Below are 25,079 nucleotides of genomic sequence, written 5' to 3' on the forward strand. Positions count from 1 at the left end.
GTTAACAGGTAAAGCCGCCGAAGGGGGTGGAACAAAGCAATATGTTAATTCGGAACGCTTCTCTCCAGGCCCTGCTCAGGCCGACGACAGGCGGGCGGGAGCTGCTTTGGGATACTGGAACGGGCAATCGGACCTGGAGAAGGCTTTGAATCTTGACTTAGCCTTTGCTAGCCCTGAGACTTTGTGGAGGTGTTGTTTAAGCCTCTCGAAGCCTCAGTTTCACCGTCTTCATTAAAACAGCGACAATAATGTATTCCTACCTGGAAGATGGCCCCGTGGATTAATGAGATAATGTGTGTAAAGCTCCTAAACCACAGGTAACCTTAACAGTAACACCAAAGCACGTAAAACATCAGTACAGAATTTTGTTATGTCTAAATTTTGAACTGCAACTTCGCGATCTTAGACATGTATCTATCTCATAGTCTCGCCGAGTTAACTGTATAGACAGTTGGAATGTGCACAGGGGAGAGGAGTCACATGGTGATAATGGACCATTCCTTACATCCCGTTAAACTTTGGAGCCTGAGAATGAAACGTTTTGATTATACGTCTGAGTTTGGTTCTACGGAGTTTGGAGAACTGGAAGATGTCTCTTCGTGCACGCCACCCTTTCAAATTCTCATTTGTCGTCTCCGGAACTCAAAAGTTAGTGGTCCCAGAAAACAGCCTAGGAAGTAATCAGATTCCCGCTTTTTGGCCAACGGTCCCTCGCGTAACGAATGCTAGCGCAGAACCCTCCGCGGACCGCAGCAGGGACCGGTTCCCGGCTGGTCTTGGTCAACCGCCGCCAACACCAGGAGCGAGAGCTGAGCGAGGGCTGTGGGACCGGGTGCCAGACCGACAGCGCCGCCGTGCACCCGAGGGTGACAGCGGGAGAGAAGGTGAGAAAGGAGACGTGCTTCTGGGCACCCTGGCAGAGCTACTCGCGGACTTGGCCCCAAATCCCCGTTCCCATGCTCCTTTCCGCTCTCTCTGCTTTAAAATGCTTCAAAAGCGACAGTAATGGTGCTTTGGATTCCTAAATTCGGTTTGCCGAACAGAAAAGTCCCAAAGCAGCGTAGGGAGGCGGCCGCAGCCGCTCGGAGGCCCCTGAAGCACCTCCCCGGGGAGAGAGTAGCGCGCGTCCCCGCGCCGGGTAGGGAGCGCGCGGCGAGGCCTCGGATTTTGACCGCCCGGCTGCAGGGGTGCGAGCCTGAGCCTTTCCCGGGGCCACCGCACAAACGCACAGCCCGGTGGGGTTAAGTTTTCCTGAACCCGACTGATCCCCCTGAAGCGCCCCCTAGCCCGGGCCGCAAGCCTCCAGGCTTTCGGGCCCACCCGGAGGCCCCTGGGCCTGGCGCTCGAGGCGCATTCGCCCAGCTCAGGCTTTACGGGCAAGGCTCCTCGACGGGTGAGGCCGGAGGTTGTCATCTGACGGTCCCGGGTGGTGTGCGTGCGTGCGCTTTTGGCCTGGGACTGCACACTTGAGACCGGCTGTGAGACTAAGGAAAGAGATATTTTGCGGGCCTAGGGAGGGCCGCACCCATTTCCAGGGCCCGTGTCCTCAGGTGGTGAAGGGAAAGGTCCTTTGGGGCCGGGGCCCGCCGTACTGCGACGTTACCCAGCCAGGCCCAGGCTAGCGGAGGCCTGCAGCGGTGGGTGCCCCCGCTCTTGCTCTCCCCAGGCCTCCCCCACCCCGGTTTCCACTAAGCGGCTCCCCTCGCCGGGGGCCAGAGGTCAGGCGTGGGGCCTCAGAGACTCCTCACAGGATGCTCCCCTGAGGCCGCGGCCCTCCGGCTCCTTCCCGAGACCACTCGCTTCCCAGGTCTTCCCTCCTGAGCTCGCGACTGCAGGGGAAAGGCCCTTGGCGCCCCTCAGGCCTCCCCCTGACCAGAGAAGAACCCGTGAGCCACAGTTGGGTGCAAAACTCGCAAGGTGATCCTAAGAACAGCATAGAAAGATTTCTCCTAACGCCGCGGGGGCGAGGCATCCAGACCCACTCTCCCCCCGCCCCTCCACCCTCCTTTCTCTCCCTCCACGCGCGCCCCCGCCTTCCTCCGCCAATGCTGTTCCTGCGCGGTCACGGTGTTCCAGCTCCCAACCGCCTGGCTGAAGACCGATCCTGTCTCTATTTAAAACTAAGATATTTCGTGCATCGTGAATTTTTGCATGAATTTTGACTTCTTAAATTACTGCATTAAAATATTGTTTCTCGATTACTGAGACTTTTGTCGACACTTAAATTTGGGGCTTTCACCCTAGTCCCAGCTTTGTCAAGAAGGTTAAGAATTTGAGCCAAGTTACACTGAAGTAAGCGGTACAACGGGGATTCCGAGGCAAATCTCTAGCTGGAAAAGCGTCGCTCCTGCCATTACGGTACACTCCGAACTGATTAAGCGGAAACTCCCAGGAGCAGGAGAAACGCGGACAGAGGACAGTCCCCTGCTTCAGGATGAAGGTCCTGTTGGCCTGGTGCCCACGTCTGCCCAGGCGGACTCATGGGCCCTGCGGGGACAGCCAGACAGGTGGCTCGAAGGCGCGCTTCCTGAGCTTAGGCTTCTTAGGTGTTTAAAAAACATACCCAAACCTAAATGAGACAACTTCCGCAGAAGAGCAACTACAGCTTGCCAGCGCCCTTCCTCTGGCAAAGTAGCGTCAGTTTTGGAGATGTCACCTAATTAAACTTAAAGCAATTGCCACATTTCAGACGATCCAGCCTTCCAGCAACCAACCACTCCCTGTCCCTTCTGGTGATTGCTGGAGCACGTCCTGCCTTCCCTCTTCAGGAACCAGAGCTAGCTGTTTGGTGACAGTGTATCTGCTCTTTTTTCAGGAGGTTTGGGAGACCGAGGTGGGGAAGACACAGACAGGAAGTAGTCCTCCAATGTCTCTGCTGCCAGCTCCCACTACAAGTTACCCCAGAAGCCATTGATTAAACTCATCTTATTCCTTATGGAGGGCAAAATACACCCAGTAAGATCTGCGTTCCTATTCCCATGTGAGCATGCTTCAGAAGACGTGAAGCATATATTATGTAAGGGAGCAAAGATGTATGCATCTAACACAAGATAAAGAATGCAGAGCGTTTGTTCATTCATCCAATATTACCTGGTACTTACTCTGGACTGGGTACTGTGCTAGGTTCCAGGAATTGACCAGTGATTAGAACCCTAATTCCTTCCTCATGCAGTCTGGTGGGAGACACCAATAAGAAGCACATAAAAACCAGAAGAAATAGAAATTGTGATGAAGACTTAAGGAAGCAAGGAGCAGAGGTAGCGAATCCAATCTATCTGTAGGCATTCATTCATTCTGGACCAGGCACAGCTTGTTGGGGTGAGGTTAGTGTTGGACAGTTTGCATACCATCCCTGTCCCTCCAGGTTTCAAAGTCCAGCTAGAGATGTGTTTTAAAAAAGCACCAACATGAAGAATATACATTACATTCTCGTCAACACTGAGCTCATAAAATAAAGGGGCATATGGCTTAATGTTAATAAAATAAGGCAGAATAAATAACTTTAATAAAAGTCCTGGCAGAAGAAAAGTGTTGAGGTCTGACATTAGAAACACTGCTTTGGAGCAAGCCATGCTGAATCCTTTTCCACATTTTCAAAATATACTTCCTGATGGGAACATCTACATGGAGAGTTTTTGCAAGGATTAAATGGTATAATGTCTGTGTGAGGGCAAAGGACTTCATAGGCATTACTATTTGCCATCTCTGGGAAAAGCCTCCTCTTCAATTTAGGGATGATGTAAATCAACTCTGATCAGGAAGAGTGTTCAAGAGCCCCAATTTCCACCCTGCACACAACGAATGTAAGAAACAGCTTTCTCGCTGGGGTCTGTAGAGGCTCTATGTCTCACTCAGGAGTCCTATGGTGGAAGAGAAACCCATATGCCGCCTGCCAGGTGGAAAGCATCCCTTCAGATGCTCGGACACTCAGCCTCTCTGCTGTGAACACCCTCACTAGAAAGGCTGGAGGCCCACCGTTGGCCTCTCCGCTGCAGTCTTCCGTTAACTCACCTAGTTTGAAAGCGTTTTGCATTCAAATCCTGGAAGCTAGTTTTTCAGTGCATCACAAAGAGCTTCTATCGTGAATTTGATATGTGCCAGGCTTCCCAAGAAACCTATAATGTTGACACCATCAATCGGGTAGCATAATCGTGTGCGTTTTAAAGTTGCAGAAAATGAGTCCAGGAAGGCTAACTCACTTGTTCAAGGGCACACGGATAGTTTCATGGTGGAGCAGTAGACGACCCTGGGCTGTGTGACCCAATCGCTCCTCAATCTTAACCTCCATCGCATATCGAATTCTATCACTAACTTGGTTGGTTTCCGGTTCTGGAAGCAGAGGCAGTTCCGAGGGGAGGGCTCAATTTTCTTGGTCTATTTGTAAATAGCACCCCCGGGGCCCGGGAACACGTGCAAGTCTTTGTTGTCCGCTAGACGCGACGAGGAACTTTGTTCCTGCAAACAAGGGCAGATGTGACTGGCGTGACCACCGTCCACCCTCGAGGCGCGCAAAGCGGAAGGCAGGCCAAGTAAAGGTCTTTCGGCGTCGCACGTGGACCTCGGGACCAGACGGCCTTTGTAATTTTCTTTTTCTGGGGGCAATTACCGAGTAATCTGTAGGTTCCGCGGAGACTGCAGAGTCGGCGGCTGGGTGGCGGTGGGCGGGGTGGCCGGGGTAGAGATGGAGGCGTGGCCGGCTGGGAGATCACGCACCACTTGGCTGGAGACTGTGCAGGCTTACCGCCCTCATACCCCAACTTTTGGAGGTAGACTGCCAACTTTTGGAGGTTCGAAGCCAGGTTTGTCATTTGCCGGCGGTGTGAGCTGGGCTGTCTGGATTGTCCTTAGTGGGAGAGGTTCGCACAGAGCCAGGCGTTGGCTGAGCTCACTGGGAGCAGCGACCCCACTGAGGGTGATGTGATGGCAGGAAGCGGGTACTTTCTGCAGCCGAGCAGCGCGGACGCGCGCGGGGCGAAGGGGCCAGCGAGGCGCACTCCCGCTTCTCGAGTCTGGGATCTCCCGGTTTTCTTCCTTCAACCCACCCCACCCTTTGTGACGGTCGTCAGTCCCAGACCTACGCTAGGAGAGGCCAAGGCACATCAGAGTAAAGGGGACAACGTACGCCCGGTGTTAATTAGTGAGTTCCACCACTTGGGGACTCTGGAAGCGGACTCTAACTCCTAAAGAATCCTCCCAGGGCGACGCCGTCGGGTCCCTGTGAACGGCTGCCCAGACCCACTTCGGCTCTCGGGGCTCTCGGGCCGTCGTCCCACACACGCGCTTCCCAGCCAGGACCCGAGGCCAGGGACTGCGCCCTCCGCTCGGACCGCCGCGGTTCCGGGGACTGGGACACAGACGTCCCCGTTAGAGCCCCCGCCACTGCGGGTCCCTGCTTAGTCTGCGCGGTGGCGGTGACGGTGGCGCTGGCGGCGGCGGGGGCCTTCCCTTGGCTGCCCCGCCATTTAATCAGGGCTATTATCAGACCCGGCTTGCAGGATGGCGCCGGCGGAGCTTTACCCCCATTAGCGCAGGGCGGGGTGGGGGCTGGGCCCCCAGATCGCCGCCGGTCGGGCCGCCGCTGCAGGGGTTCTGGGGCGCTTAGAGCGAGGCCGAGGCGCGGGGTCTGGCAGCGGCTTGGGCGGTCTCTCCCCAGCCCTTCTCAGGCTGACGGGTTTTATTCCCCAGCTCCCAACTCGACCCTTACTAGCTCTGACGTTGGGGCAAATCGCTGCACTCCCCTGAACCTCGGTTTCTCTTCTGTGAAATAGGTTCGGAAAGCTACTTCGCCCAAGGTAGTCGCGAAAATTAGCTGTCCGGCGATGAACTAAGATGATGCACCTCAAGTGTTATGTGGACGACGTGGCACGCACAAATCGTCACTGCTGTTATGACACTAGAAATAGGTCTGCCTTTTTAAAAAGCCTACCCCCGCCCTTTTTTTTCTTCATTAAAAAGGAACGGAAGCGGGGCGCCTGGGTGGCCCAGCGATCGAGTCAGACTTTCTTGATTTTGGCTCGGGTCATGATCCCAGCCTGGTAGGATCGAGCCCCGCGTGGGTCTCCGCGCTGCGCGTGGTGCCTGCTTGGGATTCTCTCTGTTTCTCTCTCTCTCTCTCTCTCTCTCTCTCTCTGCCTTTCTCCCCCTGCTATCTCCCAATAAATAAATAAATAAATAAATAAATAAATATTTTTTAAAAATTTTAGTGTTTATTTATTTTTGAGAGACAGAGAGAGATCGAGCATGAGCGGGGGAGGGGCAGAGAGGGAGGACACAGAATCTGAAGCAGGCTCCAGGCTCTGAGCTGTCAGCACAGAGCCCGACGCGGGGCTCGAAACTGTGAGCTCATGACCTGAGCCGAAGTCTGACGCCTAACCGACTGAGCCACCTCGGCGCCCCAGAATAAACAAAAATTTTAAAAAGGAGAGGAAGTGAGGTTGAATGTTTCAAAGAAGTCCAAGATTGCTTACCGATTTGCTGATTTTATTCACGCCTAACTGGTGTTCCAGGTTCATCTCTGCCACTGGCTAACCTTGTGACTTTGGGCATTCCGCTTGCTGTCTCTGTGCCTCCTTTGCCTTAGCTATGAAATGGAAGAAACACTAGCACTTGCACTGCGGCACTGTTCCGCACATAAATGAAGGGTGCATACAGAATGCTGAGCAGAGTAGGCTCTCCTCAAGCACAGGTCATTTATTTGTTATTAGCAAAACGATTTTGCAAACCACAGTCGTCCTTCCTTCTTTCCTTCCGTATTCCCTCCCTTCCTTTCTGTCTCTCTCTTTTCCTTTCTCTCTCTTTCTTAAACTAAATCTCTCTACAAACAGGCAACTCGACTCACGTTCAGAGCTGAATGTCAGGCTGGAAATGCGAGGGAAAGGGAGTGTGAATCACTCAACAGTGCCTTCTAGCCTCCAGAGTTTCCTCTTTGCATTCCCATCACAATGCCCTATTGACACTGTCCATTTAAGATAAAAGGCAGACAGCAAAATCAGGCACTATTATTTTCAGATGGCTGCTAAAAAAATTAGCACTTGGGAGCAAACCCAGTATTGTCAAGGGTAGTTTCTAATCAGTAAAGTGTAATTAGCAAAGCAAGACTAATTATTAAAGTGACCTTCTAAGTAGTGAATGTTTATAAATGGTTCTTAAGTGGGATGTGTTTGGGCACACAGCCCAATCCTTAAGGACTGTGCTCCACTTCAGCCAGCGCTGGCCCCAGCTCTCCTGCTTCCCCCAAAGCCTAGTCTTGCGTTTGGATTGACTTTTTCCGTCTGGCATGTAAACAATGGCTCATAATAACGGTCAAGTTATTTCAAGTGCTTGTATGTGCCTGGCAATATCCTAAGCACCTTACCTGTATTATCTCATTTGATCCTTCCCATTTTACAGGTGAGGAAACTAAGAGAACTTATGTAACTTACTATATAAATCACACTGCCCATAGGTGGTGATAGGTTTGAATTCTTGTCTGCTTTTCTCCAAGGCTCCTATGTCACCATCTCCCAGTACTTTTAGTCTCTACTCTTCTACAATTCTAAAAACACTTCAAAGAGGATAGGAACTCAATGAGTCTGGAGGAAAACAAACAGCAAACTCATGGTGTTTGCTGCTTCTAAGGAGGCACCCAGGGGTAGAGGCTACAATACCTGGTAGGAGTCTGAGGGCCTCTACTCCTCAGGATGACTTCTTGTCAGTCACTTCTTTGAGCCACAGTTACTCTTTTATTAAAAATGATTGCATGCTTCTTATACTGTCTTGTATAACTAACATTTAGTGAGACCTAATATATGTCAAAGCCTGTGGGAGGTGCTTTGGGACACATTATTTCATTGTAAAATAAATTTCATGAATTTTATTTTGTAATAAATACTGTCTACTTCTCAGACTTTTGTGATGCTCTAATGAGCCAAGTTATTTGGAAGTATTAAAAAAATAAGAGTTTATGACAACAATTTATTTTAAGCATTTAAAAAAAAAATTTCTTCGGACAGTGATATTTTGCAGTATGTGGTTCAAAGTCTACCTGCATCCAAAGTACTTAAGATGTTTGTGTATTTCTTGGCTCCACCCAGAGTGACTGGACTTAGGGCCCCTCGTGCCTGTCTGGGGGAGGGGGGGGGATGAATATGCTTCTGAACCAAGCGCTCCTAGAAGCTTCTGAACTTCTAGTCCTCTTTGTAGCGCTCCAGTCCTCCTATTGGCCATATCTAGCTTTAGATTCAACCAGAGCAAAAGAGAAACAAGGACTTCTCACCTCTTCTGAGAAGCCATCTGTGAATAATCAAAAAGTCCCACATCGAAACCTGTAACTTTTATAATTTCCCACCACTCTTAATCAGAAAGGGTGGCTTCTGGTTCTGACACATCTGTTGTTTTCTTTCAAAGGTGAATACTGGAAAAGCATGACTGACTGACTCTGTGCAACTTGCAAAAAAGAAAAGCCACCAGCAAGTCCCACCCCACCACACAGCCACATTACAGACAGGGCATAGCTAGAGGTGAGGTCTTTAGCTGAGATTAGCACAGCAGGAACCAAGACATTTTAGAATGTTTGAAAAGACAAGCATAGTCCCTAAAGTCCCCCCTCTTTCCCTATTTATGGATGAGGAAATTGAAAATTGAAGCTGGGTCAGGAAGTGACATGTCCAAAGTCATGCTGCTGGCCATATCTTTGGACCCAGGTTGCCTGACTTTGCATTAATGCTGACCCCTTTGACAGGAGCCCTCCTTAGGAGTAGGAAGGCCTTCTCATTATCTATCATTGGTTTCCTAATTTATGCCACTACATTCTCTGAGTCGTGGCCCACACATATTGGGCTTTTCGGTGGTGATCACAAAGACCACACAACTTCTCTAAATATTGCACCTGAATTCTGCAGTTGCAGTATGAGAAGGGAAGATAATTTGGAGTCTTGCCCTTGACATCAAAGATTTGACTTCCCAAAGAGTTCCTTGCTGTCTGGGTTGCACAACAGTCATCTCTGGATTTTAAGGTTGACTGACCTTCAGGGTTGGTTTGCTCTTTGTTGGGGAAAGGGGGGGAGGTGTCCAGATATACATATGACCAGATAGAATTCAAGTATTGGAAACAAAATTTTAAGTAAAGGGGGTTGAAGTCCTGTGTGTATCAATTAAGATCTTACGTTTCATATGTGGAATTTAAGAAACCAAACAGATGAACATAGGGGAAGGGAAGGAAAAATAAGATAAAAATAGAGAGGGAGGTAAACCATAAGAGACTCTTAAATACAGTGAACAAACTAGGGTTACTGGAGGGGAGGTGGTTGGGGAGATGGGCTAAATGGGTGATGGGCATTAAGGAGGGCACATGTTGGGATGAGCACTGGGTGTTATACATAAGTGATGAATCACTGGGTTCTACTCCTGAAACCAATTCTACACTGTATGTTAACTAACTTGAATTTAAATAAACAAATTTAAAAAAGAGATTCTATGTTTCCAACAATGGGAAATCCTTATCAATCTAGTTTAACAATAAAGGGAACTTGTTACCCCCCCACGTGTACAGTTTAGATACAGCTTCTGATGAAGTATGATCCAAGGCTCACAGAAAATCTCCATTTCTCATCTCTGGCTTCCTGCTGTTAGTGCTATTTTTAGGCAGGCTTTCTCCTGGGGTCACAAGATGTCTATCAGCAGGTCTCATGGCTACGTTCTGATTTGTTTGCACCCATTAGGGTCTCTCTCTTTCAGTAGCACCTATAGGGAAATGAACCCAGGAAATGTCTTTACATTCGTTGGACCTGGTTTAGGATCATGTCCCTTGAATCACGATCAAAGGATGGGGTACCCTGATTGGCTTAACCAAATCAGGGGTCTAGCCCTGGAATCTGGGGATAGTAGAAGTCCTCTCAAACCATGTAACTGAGAGCAGCAAAGAGGTGAATTGATTAAGGAGAAGTGGGATTAGTATCTGTCACAGTAGAGCTTGGGAATCTTTGCTTGAGAAGATTTTTGTTCTTTTCAGGAAACCTGGATTCTGTTTCCCAAATGAAGCTTTGCAGAACACAGGTTGCTTCAGATGTTGCCTGTTTTTGTACATCCCAAGAACTAAGAATGGCTTTCACATTTTCAAATGGTTGTGGAAAAAAAAACCCCAAAAGAATAATAATATTTTGTGACATGTGGAAATGATATGAATTCAAATTTCAGTGTCCACAAATAAAGTTTTATTGCTAGAGTTGGCAAACTTTTTCTGTAAAGGGCCAGATAGTAAACATTTAGGCTTGCAGGCCATATGGTCTCCATCACAATTATTCAACTCTGTCATTGTAACATAATAACAACCATAGGCAATATGTAAATATATGAATGTGGCTATGTTCTGATTAAAATTTTATTTATGAACACTGAAATTTGAACGTCACGTAATTTTTACATGTCACAAAATATTATTCTTCCTTTGATATTTTTTTTCAACCACTTAAAAATGTAAAGACCATGCTTGGCTAGCAGGCTGTGTAAAAACAGGTAACTGGCTAGATTTGGCACATTGGCCATAATTTGCAGACCCCTGTTTTATTGGCTGCTTTTGCAGTACAGCGACAGAGCAGAGTAGCTGTGACAGAGACCACATGGCCTACAAAGCCTAAAATATTTACTAGTTGGTCCTTTACAGAAAAAGTTTGCTGACCCTTAGTCTGGAATGGTACTTCTCAAGCTGTATTTTGCATACAAAGCACCTGGGGATCTTGTGGACATGCAGATTTTGATTCTGTAAGTCTGGTGAGTCCAGACATTCTGCATTTCAATAAGTTCAGAGGTGGACCACATTTGGAGAATTTTTCAGTCATTCTTGGATATCCTGTATCAGAAACCTGAGAGGAAGTCCCCTCTGACCTACCCCCACTTGTTGAATGAGAAGCTTCTTTGCTGGGGGATGGGAATCTGCATATTAAATAAGCAGATACTTAATCTGTGATTTTTTTTGAGAACCACTGATCAGATGCTTTAACAGAGATTCAATGACAAATTCATTGAGGGCTGGGTATTAGCCAAACAATGGGCTTCAGGGCACAGGTGGGTGGCTTTTTGTCCAACGATGGATTAATACTATATTTTTTAAGTGTCATTAATTATCTAATTATTATAGCATAAGGATTATTTATTTGTTGGTTAATCTCCAGGGCGTTAACACTCCTTACCATGTCTTGATTTCACATGAAGGCAGTGACTTAGGCATATTAATTGTTAGCAAAGCCCTTCCATTTTTCCCATTTCAGGATATGCATTTATGACCTGTGAGATCTATTAATGTTCAGATAGGTTTAAAGAGCAAGGATTGGGTTTTTATCTATTTTTCATGTAGTAGTAAGGCAAACTTTCTATAAAACCCCATTAAGCACTTTCTTTATTGACCTCTTTCCTTCTTCCCTCCCTTCTTTCCTTTCTTTGGTGTGTATCCATCATGAATTTTTTATTTTATTTCCAACTTTACTAACTTCTAAAGAATTAAACTTCCCAAACTATGCAGCTATTATATTAGTGGAGAAAGAAGAGAATAGAGAACTTTACTAGACATGGGATTTGGGGTTTACAGAATGTGAATCAGACTCTGGTCCTAGACAGCAAGGAGCAGCCAACATAGGGGCCTTGAAGGATGAGACCGAGCAGCTGTGGAAATAGAACACTCTGGCCCCAAACCTAGTGGGGAATCAGTGTTGTGATATGTGATGTGTCAAACACACTGTTCAAACAGCGTTTATGACACTGTGTGGGTCACATGGATGGAAAAGCACTACTTGTTTTCTTCTGTTTCATACTTGTTAATGACTCAAAGCCAGCTTTATAATTCAATCTGTGCATGTGGTCATACAAGCCAGGCCTGTCAGTACTGTCTGCTTCTTAAAGGGGAGGGATAGGACAATGGGAAATGAGGACATGGGTGGAGGAGAACATTGCATTTAAAGGCTGCAGAGAAGCCTAGGGCATCTTGAGGAACTACTAATCCATTATTCAGTTTGGGTTGCTTCACATTGGATCCTGAGGGGTGTTTTTATTTTTATTTAAATTAGCAGAATTTCTGAGGTGTCTGGGTGGCTCAGTCCATTGAGCATCTGACCTTGGCTCAGGTCACCATCTCACCGTTCATGAGTTCGAGCCCCCACATGGAGCCCTGCTGCTGTGAGCCTACTTCAGATCCTCTGTCCCCCTCTCTCTCTGCCCTTCCCCTGCTTACACATACTCTCCCTCAAAAATAACTAAAACATTAAAAAAAATTAGCAGAATTTCTTAGAAAAACAGAAAATCAAGGGGATGAAAGTGAACAATGATGTTTTTGGAAGGGCTATCTTAAATGCTCTTAAATAGTTAAACTCTTATTTAACTAAGCCGTGGTGGTGGAGAAAAGCAGTATTCTCCCACCAAAAAAAAAAAAAATTAATAATAATAACAACCCCCAAACCCATACAACTAACTTGTCAGGGTTGGAGCCTGTGAGTACAGAGAACCCTCCATTCTTGACTTGATGCTCACCTCGATGCAGAATGATTAGTCTCCTTGCCTAAAAGGCTACAGAGTAAAAGAAACCTGAAAATGAAAATCCCCTCAGACCTCTTAGAATAAATTATGTGGATTTGCTAAGTACACAGACTGTCCCTCTTAAGAGGGAGATAACCACTTTAACTATTGCTTTGGAAAGAGAATCCATAAGGCCAATTACGAGTCTTATTTGACGTTAGTGATTTTCCACCAGTAAAAATTACTACTGTGGGTCCTACCCAAAGTGCTGCTTTAAAACAAAACCCAAATGAATTTGGAATTGGTTTACATTTCAAAGATAAAGTAGCAACATGTAATAAAGAGCCTGCCAGACTAGAAGTCCGAAAACCGAATTCTCCCAACTCTTGAGTAACCTCAGCAGGCCAGCAAGGCTCAGACTTTTTCATCTATGAAAGGTAAAGAAAGATATCTACTTCACATTCCTCACAGTATTTTTCTTTCTTTCAGTTAATTGTGGTAAAGTTCACGGTACTTTTGTGAGGCACAAGTGAAATAAAGGATATAAAATTCCCCTTTGAAAATTATAAATCCTAACAAAAGGTATTTTGAGAGGTTGAGCTAGGTTTATTGAAACTAACAACATTTACATGAGCATTTTAACATTAAATCATGTTCCATTTTCCTCTTTTCCTGGCTAGCCTCAGCTTTCTGAGTAAAAATTAAATATAAAGTATCCAAAAGAGAAGGAAGCTAATCTTCCTTAATGACTGATCATAAGTCATTCTATGGTAGCCAGCCTTTAACATCCAGACAAGCTGCTATCAAATTCCCCACCTAGGGATGCATTGTGAAATAATGTGTTTGTTTTTTTTTAGATGCTGTTTTGGGGTAATTTGTTATGCAGCAATAGATAACTGATACAGGTTCTAACAGGGAGAGAAAGAGGCAGAGATGTCAGGAGGACTTCTTTTTAACTTCAGAGAACTTGACCAAGAAAAAGAAAGCCTGTTGGGCACACATTCCCTTTCTCATTAGCTCAGCTTTGGTAAGGATTTGAAAGGCAAAATGTCCCTCTATGGTAATTTAACCTAATGAAGTGTATTTCTGAGTTGATGTTGCCCTTGACAAATCATAGCACACAGTTGAGGCAACTGTGTAGCATAAGGAGAAGAGGAACCTCTGAGAAGCAACATGGTTTAGTCGGGCTCTTTCAGGAAAACAGCCCATGCTGGATGGCTCCGTAGAGGGAATTTAAGGTGGGAACCCAGTCACAGAGAATGAGAGAGCTGAAAAGCAAACAGAAAGTGGGGAGGCAACTCAGATGAGCAACACTGAGAAGCTGCTATCGTCCCTGTGACTGGAGAAACCAGGGTCATGTGCCAGGGATTAGAACAATAAAAGCAACATGGCTAGAGAAGAAGCAGCTATTTCTGGAGTTGCTACCCTCAGTGGAGAGAAACTGGGATAAATGCTTTAGCTCTGCCCCCTCTGCTGGCCTTACTTATCTGCCAGTCCCACCATTGGCTAACCTTGGAAACCCTTGGAAATATACTTTGCTAGAGTCATCCCCTTGTGAAACAGAGCAGGGGAAGGGTGGGGAATGGATCTGAGAGCAAACAGTCCAAAAACGTAGTCCACCTTTTTTTGCTATTCAGTATCTGTTATCACATTCCTACTCATGTTTATTTCCCAAACAATATCAACTTCATGTGTCTATCATTCACATAGATGAAGACTCTCACCCTCCTATTATGGGGAGACACAAAGTTCCATCAGTCATGTCAAAGTCCATATCTACCCATTTCAAAATCTGGAATTGTCAGGTAATACAATTATCCCCTTTAGGATCAGATATGGCTCCTTACGGTCTGGTAATCTATAAATAAAGAGCCACCAAATTCCCTACTCAAATAATAGAAGCAGAAGGCAGAAGGAAAAGAAATCACTGCGTGTCTGTACAGCTATATAATATTATATAGTATTATATTAATTACATTATAATTTTGTGAATATATAGAGCAATAAAACATGCATTGTTACTACAGACCTCATTCTGTAACTGGAAGCCATGTTAGTATTTATCACTTTCTTCATCTATCACCATTTCATGTTCTCTTTGACCTCAGCTGGCATCTCAGCTAGTCAGGGGTTGTTTTTTCTCTCTTTCTTTCTTTCTTTACTTTTCTTTCTTTCTTTCTTTCTTTCTTTCTTTCTTTACTTTTCTTTCTTTCTTTCTTTCTTTCTTTCTTTCTTTCTTTCTTTCTTTCTTTCTTTCTTTCTTTCTTTCTTTCTTTCTTTCTTTTTGATGGGAAGATCCAAAGTTTCACTCAAAGTTCCTGAGGTCTTAGTGTTATTGTCCTTATTGAACTGCTGTAGCCTTCCATTAAACATATATAGAACAGATAAGAAGTGTCCCAGTGAATTTCAGTTCTAAAGAGTTCTCCATACCCCTATTATGTAGCAGCAACCCAACTTCTCCTTGGTAATTAGCATCTGACTCTTCAACCAGCATCCTACCTCCTTCTTTTTCTGTTGGCTCAATGCCTTGAGCAGCACAGATTCAGAAGCAGATTAAGTAGAAACATTGTGTCTCCTAGTGGAAGCTTCATCCCTTGGGAACCAAGGCTTCTAAATAATCATAGCCCAAGGTCTTGGGATCGGGAAGTGAATATTCTTCAAGAGGGTTATTAAGTGTAAAGGGGCCACTCCTACTTCCATTTCTTCATATCTTGACCTCTGTATTATGGAGGATTGGAGAAACAGCACCATGTATTGATTGTGCTTCAGAGTATGTATTACATCCTGCAGGATAACATCTGTGGTAGACAGAATAATGCCACCCCTCCTCCCAAAGATGCCCATCTCTTAATCCCTGGAATCTATGAATATGTTAGCCCACATAGCAAAGTAGAATTAACATTATGGATGGAATTAAAGTCGCTACTAAGCTGATCTTAAATTAGGGAGAATATCCTGAATTATCCATGTGGGCCCAATAGGCCCAAGAATCCTTAAAAGTAGAAGGGAGCATGGAAGAGAATCAGAGGAGCAGATGTGATGATAAAAGCAAGATCAGAGTAATGATATGTGAGAAGGACTCTTTTAATAGTTTTGAATAAAGAGGAGGGGAACCATGAGCCAAGAAATGCAGACAGCATCCAAAAGCTAGATAAAGGCAAGGGGATTGATCTTACCCAGAGTCTACAGAAAGAAAGGCTGTCCTACCAAAGACATAACAGCAGTGAGACCTATGTCAGACTTCTTACTTACAGAACTATGAGATGATAAATTTGCATTGTTGAAGCCGTTAAGTTTGTGGTGATTTTTCTGCAGCAGCAATAAAAATGAATACAGTCCTTTAGTCTTGCAGGGTGTTTATCTCCCAATTAGTGCTGTAGCTGAATCTGCAGTAAGCCATCCTGCCATTCTATCAGGCCAGATGCTTCTGAGTGCTGATTATAATGTAAGATCAATAACTTCTACGAGAGTGATTCCATTCCTAGATTTTTCTCACTATGAAGTGAGTTCCTTGGTTAGAATTGTAATGGTGAATTAAGCATTTTGTAATTCCACAGGTGGTGGTTTTGGCAGAAGCAACGTGGGCAGAGAAGGTGAATCCATGGAGTATCCAGATCAGATTGGATGAAGGTAAGTCTCATGAATTGTCTCTCCTGTACCACCATGGCCATTTTGTACATGGGCCCGTGACAATTTTGCATATGGGCCCACTGAGCAAGCAAGCACTGTGGTAGCTGAGGAAAGAGGACGACTTTCATTCACTGAACAAGCCACCTTTTTCACCTGAATATTGAGTCTTTGTCATGGAGGCCCTTTGAAGAGCATTCACAGGAGACTCAAATATCTTCACACTCTGTTGTCATTTTAGGAAGTTAACCTACCTATTCCACATACTTTCTTGCAGTCAGCCTCATTTTTTTTCCCCAAGCCTTTGATCAGCTGGGAAACTTAGATACTGCCTATGAGTAAGAGTAGGTTCACCATGCCTTAGGACATCTCTCCTTTCAGGCAAAGTGGACAACCAGATGTACTGCTTAAAGATTTTTTCACTCCTCTTCTAAGACTTCCCTTCTTTATTGAATATAAAGCCACCCTAGAATGGAACTTTAGTGTGGCAGCTGTAATTTTCAACTTATCATGTAGATTTATATGTGAAATAGTTCCAAGTATTTCCTTCCTTCAACAACTGGTCATAGGGAACTCCTCATGTGACCATAAGAACGGACTGAGGGAAGGGTGGTATTACATGGAAGAAATTCCCAGATAGCCTAAGTCAACTACATATTCAAGCATTTTCTTGAGCTTTCCAGACCTGCAAAGGCACAAATTTATATATATACCATTCCCACTTGATGATGATGGATAATTTTTGTGACCACACTAATTTATGACTTGATGGCTCAAATGACACCTGAGTTTTAATGTGGGTGGCTCTGTAGCATAGTCACTTGGTGTCCTGCAGTTAGGTGTTCAGGGCCCAGTAATAAGCCAGAGGCTGTTCTCAGAGGGGAGAAAGTTATCAGCAGAATGAGATATGGCTATGTTCCAAAATTTAGAAGGCTGTGTAGAATCTTTTTAATATGTCTTGCCATAGGGCCCATATAGCATCCTGATTTGCAATAGACACTTCAGGCACTTTTGTATCTGCAAAGTCAGAAGTTCTGAGAGTTGCAGAGGAGCTTGCATCACAACTTGGAGAAATTAAAGGGCCTCTAAAAACTAGTAGTCTTCCAGGTAACTCAGTAAAAAACCTGAAGTAGCAAATTCCAATGAGGAGGCTCTTGCTTTCAAAATGATAAAGAGGCCCACTAAGCATTTTATCAGCAAGCAACATGAATCAACTTACCTTTCATTGTCACCAAAGTGGTCTACTTGTCTGTCACCAAGCAGCAGGCTCATGAATTTTTATGGGTTTTATCTTCTATCTGTTAGAATGTGTGTGTCTTCCTAAGGCACCCAGGATGCCTGCTCTTACTACTCACCAGGTGCAGTCAACATGATGTTCTCAATGTGGTCGGCCACCATGATGTTCTCTGGGATGCCCAAATGATCAGAGATATACTGGACAATACTGTGACAAAGAGCAAGAGAGTTGACATAACCCTGAGGCAAGATAGTGAAGGTGCACTGCTATTCCTATCAGTTACTGCTTCTGGTTGAATTTGCTAATTGATATAGAAGAAAAAACATTTGTCAAATCATTAGTTTCTAGGGACTCTTACATTTTTCCAGATGTCAATTGCAATTTATATACCACTTTATTAACTTATCAATAATTCCTGTCATTCTGTAAATGGAGTCATTCTGTATCTGGCCATTCTATATCTGGGTTAAAATGGAGAAGGATAGGAATCACCACCCCTACTTCTTTCAAGTCTTATATGATAGCATTAATCTTTGCAATTCCTCCAGATATGTGGTATTACTTTTGGTTTACTATTTTGGTAGAAAGGAATAGTTCCAGGGTCTTCAACATGGCCCTCCCTACCATATAATCCCTCACTTTCAGTCAGGGAGCCAGTGAAGATACTCTCCTAGTTCTCTAGTATTAATGTCTTTTCCAAATATGCAATTACTGGGAAATAAACACATGGATGTGGAAGCAGGTTTTCTAGGCCTATTCTAAGACTGACCAGGTCCCAAGCTCTATTTACCACCTTAGACTTACATAAACTTCCTATTATGCCTAGTGGATCACAGTGAAATGTAAACTGAAAGCCAGTGCCATAATAACTTCTGAAAAGTTACTTTTTTCCTCTTCCTAGTGTATTGTCACTTAATTAAATGGTTGTAGGTCCCTTTGGGAAAAGTGTGGAGGAAGATTTATGGTACATACTTAAGGCAATGGGAATGGGACTTGTTTTTCCCTCTGATCAAAGGCTCTGGGTCTATCAGATGGCTTAGGTTTGTGAAATGGGTGAATGGTTTTCTTTATCTCTTATTGTGCAACACAAGTCAGAACTATGCTCCTAAGCCTACAATTTTTCTGAAACTATAAACCAAGTAATATTTTGCTAAGCGGACTATTTCATTCCTAGAAGCACCATGATCAGTTATCATATATTTTACTTTATACATTTCATAGACTCCGTAAGACATCATTATTGTTGTTTTAAACAATTAATATTTTGAAAATTTACCCATACATTTACCTTTTCTTGTGCTTTTCCTTCTTCCCTGAAATTCTATGCTTTCATCTGAGATTACTTTCCTTTGGTCTAAAGAACTTGCTTTGGCATTTTTTTGGAGCTCAGTTCTGGCGACAATAACTTTTCTTAGCTTGTGTTTGTGTCTGAAATGTCTTTATTTCATCTTTATTTAATTTTCCTAACTCCAGTCATCAGAAAAGTTTTTAGACTTACAGAAATATTGCATAGACAGCACAGAGTTCCCAAATATACCGCACAAAGTTTCACGTATTGTCAACATCTTATATTAGTACGGTACATTTGTTATAAATAATTAACAAACATTGATACATCATCACCATTATTAATGATACATTATTATAAACTGAAGTCTTATCCAGATTTCCTTTTTATCTAATGTCCTTTTTCTATTTAGTACCCCATCTGGGATCCCACTTTCAATGTGGCCACAGTTCACGTTAGTGTCTCTGTGGCTCTGACAGTTTCATTATTTTTGGAAGTTATTTTCACTAGTTTTTTCACTGATCACTTTCAAGATGTCATTCCCTTATCTTATGGCATCTGTAGTTTTTGATGAAAAGTTAGGCAAAAGTCTCCTCTTGCTCTTGTGGCAATAGTAGTCTACCTAGGAGTTCCTGGGGTGGGAGAGGGGTTGTACTAACGGGTTGAGAAAGGACACGAGAAATGCTTCTGAAGTACTAGAAATGTTCTATGTGTTGATTTGAGTAACAATTACATGAGGGTGTAATCATGTAAAATTAACTGAGCTGTACACATATGGTATATGTACTATATCATATGTGTATTGTATTTCCAAAAAAAGCATTTAAAAAATATCAAAGACAAGTCTTGCTATTGCTAGGGGCACATGTACCCCAATATTTATAGCGGCACTATCAACAATAGCCAAATTATAGAAAGAGCCTAAATGTCCATCAACTGATGAATGGATAAAGAAGATGTGGCTTATATATACTACTTGGCAATGAGAAAGAATGAAATCTGGCCATTTGCAGCAACGTGGATGGAACTGGAGGGTATTATGCTAAGTGAAATAAGTCAGTCAGAGAAAGACAGATACCATATGTTTTCACTCATATATAGATCTTGAGAAACTTAACAGAAGGCCATGGGGGAGAGTAAGGGGAAAAAAAGTTATAGAGAGGGAGGGAGGCAAACCATAAGAGACTCTTAAGGACTGAAAACAAACTAAGGGTTGATGGGGGTTGGGGGAGAGGGGAAAGCAGGTGATGGGCTTGGAGGAGGGCACTTGTTGGGATGAGCACTGGGTATTGTATGGAAACCAATTTGACAATAAATTATATTTAAAAAATAGTGAATTAAATAAGAAAAAAAACTATGATTTTTGTATGATCTAAGACAGACTGATAGGTTTTGTTTAATATTGTTGTCATGATAAATAAATGATATACCCATGGTTATGGCAAATAAGTAATTAAATCAACTCTTGTGGTCAAGAAAGGTATTTTGTGAAACAAGCTCATGTTGAGTGATGATATAATTTGCTGGTATGAATCAACCTTATTAATCAATAGGGCAATGAATGCTCTCACTAGACCACCCTCATATTCAATATATCTTCATACTATAATTTAAAAAATGCATTAATTAGCAATGAACAACATATTCAACATATTGAAAAGAATATGATATCAGATACAATAGAGTTTGAGCTGGGTTCCATTTCTTGCTAGGTGTAGAATCTTTGTGACTAAGTTACTTAACATCTCTGAACTTCAGCTGTCTTACCTATACAATGAGGATAATAAAACACATCTCACAGAACTGTGGTAATGAGTAAAATTATAAAATATATATAAAGTACCTTGACATCCCATAGATGCTCAATAAGTGATAGCCATTAATAATGGCAATAATTATTATAATATCATTCAATCAGATAATTTTGGATTATACTATTCGTTTATTACACATGTAATATTTTCCCCCATCTAAAATAGTTTATTATTGTCCATTTGGCTTTATAGACACTATCTATAGTATTTATTCTGAAGCACGCTAGCTGTGCTTCCGAATGAGTTGCTGACATCATGATTTTTCCCTTCCCTTTATTCAACATTCCCTGGGAAAATGCCCTCTTAGCATAGTCAGTGCAATGCCATGAATGCTGCCAATTAGTGCTAAAGAAGTTCTCTGGCAAATGCTTATCTCTTGAGTTCATGGTGACAGGTTGGCCACAAGACTCCTATCGCTATGAGATGACTCCATCTCATCTCTTTCTGTCAGGTGAATCACAGTGACTTATTAATAAGAGAGGAAAACAATAGCAGCCTTAGAGTATGGAAATTGTTACTCTTTAAGACATGCCCTCCAGATAATTTAGAGTTGTACAGTGCCAGTTTTTGAAGAATCATACTTATATGAATATGAATTATATGAATATGGAATTACATGAATTATATAAAATCAAATCTCAAGTACCAGCGTGTTTTCTGGGTAAATAATCAATAAATTATGAATGTGCTGGGCACCTGAGGATGCAAAGAAGGCTAGGACTTGGCTCTTGCCCTTGGAGGATGTATGATTGAACATCTAGCACTATCAGATTAGAATGTGATTAAATTGCAGGAGTTCAGAGCAGGCTGGGAGGTCCTACTTGGATCCAGTTGGAAATCATGGATGAGTAGGATTTATATGAGTGAAAAGAAATTCCAGAGAAAAAGAGTCATATCACTACTACAAGGTTAAAGAGTCAGGGTGAGGACAAATCGAGGAGGGGGAGTCTCTCATATAGAGATTTATTCTGTAGGGAAGGCGAGCTGGGGACCTTGCAAGCTTTAAGACAACCCAGTGGTGGTGAAAAGAGGGAGAGACAGAGCAGGCATAGTAGATGGGACACACAGTAGCTGTTAGTGGTCTAGATGTAAGGTCTTGGGGTCACACAAGGGATAGATGAGAAAGAAATTTCTAAAGAAGGGCCAACAGGCCTTGAGAGTCATTGGTTACAAAGATGTCTTTGCGGAGAGTGGGTGAGGTTTGGAAGGGAGAGGGAAGGTGGCAAGGTAGAAGTCCCAGATGATTCACAGTGTTTATATCTCCTTGGATTGAAGAATGACATGTACAGAGACATGAAAGTCAGGGAATAGATGATGGTGAGTTTGGTTTCAGAGTTTGTGAGTTTGTGATTATTAGAACATCTGTGTGCAAATGACCCACAGCCGGAGTGGGAATGAAGCAAAGTGATGTAAACAGGAGTAGTGATAACAGTTGTTAGTGTTTTGGAATAACCTCTAGGCATTAATGGTTATGTAAAGGGCTCGCTTCTCCCCTCCCCACAACCTTCTATATGAAAGTGAAACCTTATAGATTCATGAACACTTATATCCTACAACGATGCAACACGTTCCTGCAAGCTTGGAAAAGTCCTGCTCTGTCCTTCGGCTCTCTGACAAGTGCCCTGCCTGAAAGGTTCTTCATGTGATAGGTGCAATGATATTCTGACGCCAGGAGAAAACAATCTATTGGTCATATGAGGCAACAGAGTCACCCATTAGGTGTGTGTGGTGGGGGGATGGACACAGGGTGAGCACAGTGGTAAGCTGAGGGTCAGCCAAGAGCTAACTGTACCTCTTTCGGTAAGGGCAGAGCCCATAAAATCTCTCTAGCCAGACTTATATCACGTTTGCCACTCTTTTCACTGATTAAACATGTTTTTTAACAGCCCTTGTACCGAATAACACTCCCTGTAATGCAGATTTAAATAACAATGTTAAAAGTGCTGGTCACACATGCACACACAGTGGTATGGATTCCTGATTAGGGCTCTTCACCTGCTAGTGAACCAGCGTCCAGGATGTAGACTAAGCTTAACTCACATGCACATACACATCCTACATAGAAATATTTTATAGAAAATGGCGGCACAGCAGGCATTCCCAAAGAGATGAAAACTGAAACCACAGAGCTGCTCCCGCAGAGGGAGTCGCTATCAGAGGAAGGACACACTTCAAGACAGTAAAGGGGGTCCGGTAGCAGTAACTACGTCAGAGAAAAGGGTCACTGGATTTTAGGTTGGTAACTGGTGACCTTTTGAGACTGGTTTGTGCAAGTAGGTGGGGCTGAGGCCAGATCACAGGTCTGAGAGTGAGGCTGAGTGTCCAAGAAATGGGAGCAGCAGGTGTGAACCGTATCCTTGAGAAGTTCCCTCCCCAAGGTGGATCGTTCTGGGGCAGCTGAAGCATCAGGGTTGGAAGTAGAAAGCCATGCTGGTACCCTGGAATTCCTTTTTTTTAAGTTTATTTATTTATTTATTTTGAGAGAGAGAGAGAGAGAGAGAGAGAGAGACAGTATGAGCTAGGGAAGGGCAGAGACGAGGGAGAGAGAATCCCAAGCAGTCTCCCTGCTGTCAGCACAGAGCCCAGTGTGGGGCTCGAGCCCACAGCCCTGGGATCACGACCTGAGCTGAAATCAAGAGTCAGACACTCAACCGACTGAGTCACCCAGGCACCCCTGGAGCTCCATTTGAATGCTACTCTGAGGGGTATCAGCAGCCAGGCTACCTTCTGATGAGAGCCTTTCAGACTTGGTAACTCATCTTCTTTGGGCAGGCCCACGTGGCCTACCTTTTACCAAATGCCGGGCAGTTCTGTGGAAAAGCTTCAGAGTATATGATTTCCGTTCTGCCGTGGTAATGATTAAGTCTCATCTGTATGTAGTGGTTTCCCTCTCTTCCTTGCTGGGGCAAAGGTATAGTGAGCCTCCGGGTGTCTGGGCTCAACGGCCGGCTCAACAGAGGCTCTGTTTCCAAGGACACAGAGGTGAGTTAGGCACGAAAGGGAATGGCCACGGCGAGGTAAGCCCTACCAGAGGCATGGGACCAGTGTTGTGGGAAGGTTGCCTGGGAAGGCTTCCTAGAGAAGGTCTCAAAGGGTGGGTAGGAGTTTACAACCCAGCTAAGTAATAAAGCCAGCTAGAATTGATAAAAACAAGAGTTTTTTCTTTCTTTTTTTCTCAGGGGAAAGAGAGTTGGGAATCTGAAGCGGGGGGGGGGGGGGCACGGTCAGAAGAAGCAGAGCTTATGTTCCACCTCTCATGCTCCATACTATGAGACATGCCGTGTGCATCCGTGTCCAACAGCTTAAAGAGAAAATAAAAGCATGCTTGTATGCCAGTGGCCACAGTAGAAAGAATTATTTTATACATGTGGGCATGAGCTCCAAACAGAAAATAAGTGATTCAAATCACATTAATAGTCATGTGGTCACAATGAGATTGGGCCAGGAGCCACGCGCAGAGATGTGACTTGCCCAAAAAGCTGACACTTGAAATAAAACGCAGACCCACAGTGGAAAGTCAGGCCAACCCACTGTGCGAATCCAGGCAGTAACAAGATATCATACCCAGGCAGGCTTGTCTTTCTCGAGGTCTGGGTCTGGCCAAACCCTCAAAAGTAGGAAACTCGTTTCTGCAATGGCTGGATCAAGGTGCAGTGTGGATGTCTTCTCTAATCTTTTCTGATGACAGGCCCGGTGACCTTCGGTGGCACACAAACTTTTTAAGGGGAAAAAAAGTATAAAGTACAGAAGTCTAAACAGCCCAGTTCCCAGGATTAGCAGACCATGTCCAGCTTTCACCCTGAATTCTTCATCTTGCTCAGTTTCCCATTAACACGAGACAAGGTATTAAAAAAAGGTCGGGGTTTTGAACCAGAGACAGTGTGTTCGGTTTTCCTTATAGGTCGATCTCCGAGGCATAATTAAAAGCCTCACTTCACAAATTAATTTGCAGCTCACGAGGCCAAAAAGAAATCTAAAAGTAATTTTCAGAAGAATGTTTTGTGGCCTGGACAGGGGCACTCATGGTATTAATGTGAAGCTACCTGTACCCAATCCCCTTTCAATAGCCTGTCAGGGAGTAAAGCCTCCCTTATAAGATCTGACAAGCGTATGTTCTAGAGGAAGCGGAGGGGAAGCTCTCTGTTCATATGACTAATTAGACGGACTTCATGCTGGGTTGCTCTTTTTTGATGCAGGTCCTGGTCCTAATTGACAGTTTGCTCCTCAGGAAAGTAAGGTTGAGTTCAAATGCTTACATGCCCTGTTTTCTTTTAGCATTCCTGACCTGAAACTGATGCGGGGTGACAGGGAACAGACGGGAAAGAGACTCCTTGTTTCACTTAGAGTAAACCTTTTCAAGTTCCCCACTAGGAAGACTGGACCGCTAGGAGCTCCTTCCAAAAGCTGCATTTATCAATTAACATGGCTCACTCCAGCTGGAAATTTTGTCCAGGATAGTGCCAGGATAGTGCCAGACTCTGTGATGGGAAACTAAGCCCAGGTGAAGGGACCACAGATAGTTATTAGCCAAGTCTGCTTGGATTGTTCTCCAAAGGCCAAGACAGTGATTGGCCCATATATGGCAATGTGGGGATAATGCTGGTAAATGGGGTGTGAGAGATTGATTGCAAGA

Source organism: Panthera leo, chromosome A2, assembly GCF_018350215.1.
Source record: "Panthera leo isolate Ple1 chromosome A2, P.leo_Ple1_pat1.1, whole genome shotgun sequence".
Lineage (NCBI taxonomy): Eukaryota > Metazoa > Chordata > Mammalia > Carnivora > Felidae > Panthera > Panthera leo.